The following is a 6000-nucleotide window of genomic DNA, read 5'->3' as shown; positions in this document are numbered from 1 at the left end:
GAGACAGTGGATCTGTCCTCCATTGAGGCAGAAAAGGTGGCAAATGCTTTGTTAGAGATTCTCAGCAGGGTAGATTTCCCAAATGAAATACTGACTGACAGAGGTGCCAATTTCATGTCAGACCTGCTGGCTTGTCTATGGAAGTACTATGGAGTGAAGCTCCTAAAGACCACCCTCTACCATCCCCAGACTAATGGTCTTGTTGAGAGATTAAACTCTACATTCACAACCATGCTACAGGCATTTGCAGACCAGTTTAAGATGGAGTGGAACAAATGTTTGTCCCATCTGTTATTTGCTTACAGAGAGGTTCCCCAGGAATCCACAAATTTTTCACCTTTGTGTTGTATAGGCATAGGGTGAGGGAATCTCTAGATTTGAATGGGAAGGTAAGTGTGAATCCCACAAGGAGTCTGTTGTGGCATATGTCCTAAACCTCAGTACAAAGCTCAGGCAACTCATGGGCTTGGCCCAGGAGAACCTGGCAGAAGCCCAACAGCAGAAAAAGGTCTGGTATGACAGGAATGATTGAGCTAGAGAATATGCTGTAGGGCAGCAGATAATGGTTCTCATTCCTGACAGACACAACAAGCTGCAGGCAGCTTGGGAGGGACCCTACAAGGTGATAAGGAAGGTCAGTGATGTTAACTACATGGTAGAACTGCTAGGCAGGAGGCAGGGGCACAAACTGTACCATGTTAACATGATAAAACCTTACCATGATAGGGCGGCCCTTGTGCTGAGTATTTGCAGTGGATTGCAGGATGAGTCTCAGGGGGATCTGGCAACTGATCTCCTCAGTGAGGCCTGGACTGACACCTCAGTGGAAGGGGTAACAATGTCCCAGCAGCTTTCCCCTACCCAGGTTTGAGAAATCTGAGCAGTGTTAGAGGAGTCTGGGGACATGTTCACTGGAAAACCAGGGTGCACCCACCTGGTGCAGTACTATGCGGATACAGGACCCCAAAGGCCTATTAAGAAGGCCCCTTATAGGGTGGCTGAGAGAGTCAAACAGACTCTGAGGGAGGAGATAGAGGAAATGTTGGAACTAGGGGCAATTCAGGAGTCTAGTGGTCCCTGGGCTTCTTCAGTGGTGCTGGTACCAAAGAAGGATGACAGCACCAGGTTCTGTGTGGTCTAAAGGAAATTAAATAATGACACAGAGTCAGATGCTTACCCCATGCCTAGGACAGATGAAGCCCTAGAGCAGCTGGGTGGGGCTAAGTATCCTAACACCATTGATCTTACTGGCAGGTGCCCTTGACTCTCAGTGCTAGAGAGAGGTCAGCCTTGTGACTCATTTTGCCTTGTATGAGTTCACAAAGATGCACTTTGGGATGAAAAATGCCCCAGCACCTTTCCAGAGGCTGCTATATCATATCCTAGCAGGAGATGTTGTCCTTGCTTACCTATATGATATTGCCATTTACAGCCATTCCTGGAAAGAGAAACTTCAGCATGTCAGGGAGATGCTTCTGTCTCACTGCTACAGACTATAGAGGGCAGGGTTGACTATTAAGCCCAGCCAATGTCAGCTGGGTATGGCAGAGGTCTCCCACCTGGGACATAGAGTGGGGAGTGGTAAGATCAGGCCAGAACCTGCCAAATTGGAAGCCATACAGGCATGGCCTGCCTCTGTTACCAAAAAGCATGTGAGGGCATTTTAGGGGCTGCAGGGTACTACAGAAAGCTTGTCCACAGTTATAGAACCATAGCTGCTCCCCTCACAGACCTGACAAGGAAAAACAGGCCAGATAAGTTAGTGCGGATCCTAGCATATGAGCAGGCATTTCAGAAGCTTAAAGGAGCTTTGGGAGGACACCCTGTGCTAGCCAATCCAGATTACAGCAAAGGATTTGTTGTGCAGGTAGATGCTTCAAACCATGGAGTGGAGGCTGTACTTAGCCAGGTTTCTTCAGAGGGAGAAGAGCACCCAGTGGTTTATCTCAGTCATAGGTTCCAACCCAGGGAGGAATGTTATGCAGCTGTAGAAAAGGAATGTCTAGCCATAGTGTGGGCACTGCAGAAACTTCAGCCTTATCTGTATGGAAGTAAATTCACTGTAGTTACAGACCACAATCTGTTAACATGGTTACATTGAGCCAGCCAGCAAGATGCCAAGTTACTAAGGTGGAGCCTAGTGTTGCAAGCATATGATATGATAATGCAGCACCACAGTGGGGTTAGCAATGCCAACACAGATGGGCTCTAAAGACAGGGAATGGGGTTGGTATTCCCAGAAAGGTTCAACACCATCAAGCAACGTTTCTCAAGGGTCACTTGAAAAACTAGCTTGAGTTTTCGGAGGGAGATTGTGAGGCTGCCAGCCCAGCTATCTGGAATTTTGTAAATAATCATATGTTATTTGTGAATATTAATATGATCCATAGGCTTATCTTATAAATGTAAGAGAAATATGTATGTGTATATTAAACCACTGGTGCAGAAGTGTGTGTTGAACTGTATGTTATTTACTGAGCTTCAAGAATATAACCACAGTGTACCCTGCTGGAAAAGAGCAGAAATGTATATAAACTATACACCTGTTCAGATGTGTGTTTTAATGGTAGAAGTTGGAACATACAAAGTTAACTTGCAAAACCTCAAGAAAACAAGTGGAAATTATTTTATGATTCTGTTATCTCTGTTTCAGCTCAGAGCAGACACAATGTTTAGAATTGGAGGTTTTCCTATTGTCTTGAAACAGAAATAATTACTAGGTTTCAAATGTAAAAGTGTTTAACTGTTTTACAACTTCCAGTTCTAGGCAAACTTCTGAGAAGTATGTACCTCTGACACAGAGGTGCTAAATTCTAAGTTTGTTAGCCTGGGAGCTGAAGGCAGGTGACAGAGTGATGTCATCCCAGCTAACACAGCAGTAATGTGTATTATTAATTTAAGAACTATCTCAGAGAGTGAGTCTGTGCATTTTGTATCTTGTCTTGGATCTAGGAACATCCATTCAGCACTTCTTTCATGCATTTGCCTTGCTCTGTAAGTAAGTTTTAGGGTGCAGTATCTTTTAGATATAGACAGGAATATAGCAAAGATTAGTTTAGATGTTTTCTGTATTTATTTGAGACTGTCCTGCAATGTTGTTTTAAATACTTCCTGTGATTCTGAACTCTGAAGTGACTGTGTCTGTTATCGACTATTGTCTTGTTCTTTTATTTATTATTAAATATATTTAAACTATTTTAATTGTGGCTGGTTTGTTTAGAGACATTTAAGCTCTTAAAAGTACTTGCATGTATCTGGTGATACTGTATAGGCCACACCTAAATAGCCTTGGCTTTGGTCACAGTTACCATTTGGATAATAGTAACATCACACAGTAGGATTCATCACCGTTTGGGAAGGGCTTTATAGTAGCTGATAAGTAAGAGTGGCTGGTGGCAGCTGGTACTACCTTATAGTCTGGGCAGAAGGGGCCATAGCTAGTAAACCTGTGTCAGCCTTTCCCAGGTGTGTGTGTGTGTGTGTGTGTGTGTGTGTGTGTGTGTGTGTTTGTATATCAGTCAAATCTCAAAGTGTGTGTGCCAGCTACTTGAGCAGGGACACGATGCACTGGTTGGACAGAGAGGGTGCTGGAGATCTTAGCTTGGCCACTCGGCTGAGATCTTATCTCTATAGCTGTGCCAGTGGGGAGTCTTATTTGGGATCTGGAGAGAGAGAGAGGGAGAAACCAGCCTCAGGCTGACTGTGATCTGTGTGTGTACTCATCATCCTCCCAATGTGTACGGCCCTCACTGGTGCTAGTGGTGCGGACTGAGGCTCCTTGATTACTGGGCCAGTTCAGGGGTGTCACAATATTAACAGAGATAAAACAACTGGAACTGAGATCTTTAGAAAAGGAGCAAACTACATAGGAAAAAGTGGGAATTATGGGAACAATATATACAGGGGAGGAATGAGGTTTAAAAGAAAGCAGGACTTAAATGAGCTATGTAATGTTTGACTGCAAATGATTAGGTAGATTATATGTGATGTATAATGCTTGCAACTGGGAGTGTGTCAGTATGGTATGTGATTTAAAATGCTTGCAGCTGGGACTGTCGGTGTAGCTTGTTTTCATTTATATAAATGTATGATTGCTTATGTCATAAGTGATGATTTAATAAAGATGTTTCTTGTTTAAAAAAAGGGGGCAGGATTTGAATAATTTATGTAATGTTGCTTAGATTATATGATATAGAGCAATATATGTGAAGTATAATGCTTATTGATATTAATTTATTCATACAGTTTGATTACTTTTGTATAAATGTAAAAGCTGGTTATGTCACAAATGATAAGTCACTAAAGGTGTGTTAAAAAAATAGCATCTGAGCCTATTGTATATCAACTTTCAATTCTGATAAGTCAGTCCATATCCAAAAATAAAGTCCCCTCACTATGGAAATAAATAATTCATTATTCCACTGCACAAAGGAGGAATCGATACTGATCTTTCAAATTATAGGCAAATTTCCATTTTGTCATCCTTATCAAAAATATTAGAAAAATGTACTCATATGCAACTTCTCAACCTTCTAACAGATATCCAGCTTCTGTTTTCAACCCAACAGGGCTTCCATCCTCATCACAGCACAACTGCTGCTTTGCTGAATTTTGTTAACACTGTCAACATCTATATAAATGCCGGAAGCCTAGTCACCACTATCTTCTAAGACTTATCAAAAGCTTTTGATACTGTCTTACACCCATAATTTCTCATTCTTAGGGCTCAGCAAGTGTTCACTGCAGTGCTTCCATGGCTACCTCACAAGCAGAGCACAAGCAGTGAAACAGAAAAATGAATTCTCTGCTATCTTGCCTGTAACCATTGGTGTCCCACAAGGATCTGTATCGGACCCTATAGTTTTTGACATATTTCTTAATGATCTCTACACTGCTACAAAAATGCTACCCCTGTTCAATAAGCTGATGACTCAACCCTAATCTGCTCTGTCAAAGCTCTGTCTAAATGCCAAGCCCTTATACAACAATTCTTCTTATTGATTGAAGAGTGGCAAATGAATCACAACTACTACTAAACGCTAAAAAAAATAAATCACTGCTCTTAAGCCCAAAACACACCTCTAACAAAACAACAGTATTCACTGTCGTCTCTGACAACAGCACAAAATCATTGGGTGTCATCACAGATGCCAAGTCAGCATTTGACCACCATGTATCACATGTGACTTATCAAAAACTATGTATATTATACAGAGTGAAAACCTACCTCATTGACATAGCCAGAAGATGTATAGCCTCTACTTTCTGACTACCATCTCTCCTCTGTCTTGCTTCAGTCTTCACTAACCTTCAAGTCTCACAACTGTCCAAACCTGAGCAATGTTATAACAAAACAGACAAATTAGCAGTAAACTATAACAATAGAACACATCACTGCCTAGCCCTTCGACAATTAAACTGGTTAGTACTACCACATCACCTAGCTCTTCCTCAGCTACTTACAATCCACAGACTTCTCTATAAGCCAGAAATTACCCAACCCTTAACAACCTAATAGAACAATACTCCCACAATAGCATTTTATGCACTAGAGAAAAAAACATTAATTATTATAATAAAATCATTTGATATTGCAGATGAATATATCCACACCCCAGTGCCATTAAAATCCATTCAGAATGCAGACTCATTTAAAACAAAATTAAAACTTCACCTGTCAAATCAATGGGTCTCTTCCTGTACATCCAGGATAAATGCCACCATTACCTTCTGCTTACCATATTATCAAACCATTTCTCTTCATTCAGAATACTATGCCCCACGACCACTCTTCACCAGTACATTAACAGTTTTATTAGCATCTCCCAGTCACATACACTTCTGTGAGACTGACCACTTTCACCTCTTTACTGCTAATATAAATCTTAAAATAATCATAGATAGATAGATATAGAGATACAGATATAGATATATAGATAATAGATATTTAATTGTCTATGAACTCACATTCTACCCCACTTCTTACCTACAATATTAACT

Source organism: Protopterus annectens, chromosome 2.part0, assembly GCF_019279795.1.
Source record: "Protopterus annectens isolate FY-2018-M chromosome 2.part0, PAN1.0, whole genome shotgun sequence".
Lineage (NCBI taxonomy): Eukaryota > Metazoa > Chordata > Ceratodontiformes > Protopteridae > Protopterus > Protopterus annectens.
Note: the sequence above shows the minus strand (reverse complement) of the source record.